The 547-nt window shown below is 38.8% G+C and overlaps 1 pseudogene; it reads right to left on the bottom strand.

The window, feature by feature from the left end:
* Positions 1-62: 62 nt before the first annotated feature.
* On the bottom strand, positions 63-181 carry LOC117116778 (annotated as a pseudogene).
* Between the last annotated feature and the right edge of the window lie 366 nt (positions 182-547).

The raw sequence follows: 547 nt of genomic DNA, 5'->3' as shown, positions 1-547 counted from the left end.
ATATTGTAAGAGGTATCAATGCGCTACTGTTGGTCAAAATTTTTAGGAAAAAAAATGAATTAAGTCTACAGCAACCGGTATTCCCTTGCGGTCTCCCATCGAAGTACTAACCAGGTTCAATGTTGCTTAACTTTGGTGATCGGACGAGAACCGGTGTTTTCAACGTAGTATGGCCCAAAAGAAGGAAGCACCAACAGACGTACAACACTTCGATCATCGAGATCAGTGAATGATATTTCAAGTTGTTGACGTGTTACCTATAAGAGGTATCGATGCGTTACTATTGGTCAAATCAATTTTTAGAAGAAAAGAATAAATTAAGTCTAAAGCACCCGGTATTCCAAGGTGGTCCAAGTACTAATCGGGCCCGCCGTTGCTTTTTTTCGGTGATCGGAGGAGAACCGGTGTTTTCAACGTATTATGACCGTAGAAAAGGAAGAACCAACAGTGCAACACTTCGATCATCAAGCTCATTGAATTATTTTTCAAGTTGTTGACGTGTTACTTAGGAAAATTGTTTTGTTTCAACATTATCAAACAAATAAAA

Source organism: Anneissia japonica, unplaced genomic scaffold (genome assembly GCF_011630105.1).
Source record: "Anneissia japonica isolate Jap-2015-1 unplaced genomic scaffold, ASM1163010v1 scaffold79799_len757_cov148, whole genome shotgun sequence".
Lineage (NCBI taxonomy): Eukaryota > Metazoa > Echinodermata > Crinoidea > Comatulida > Comatulidae > Anneissia > Anneissia japonica.
Note: the sequence above shows the minus strand (reverse complement) of the source record. Positions and strands in the feature narration are given on the sequence as shown.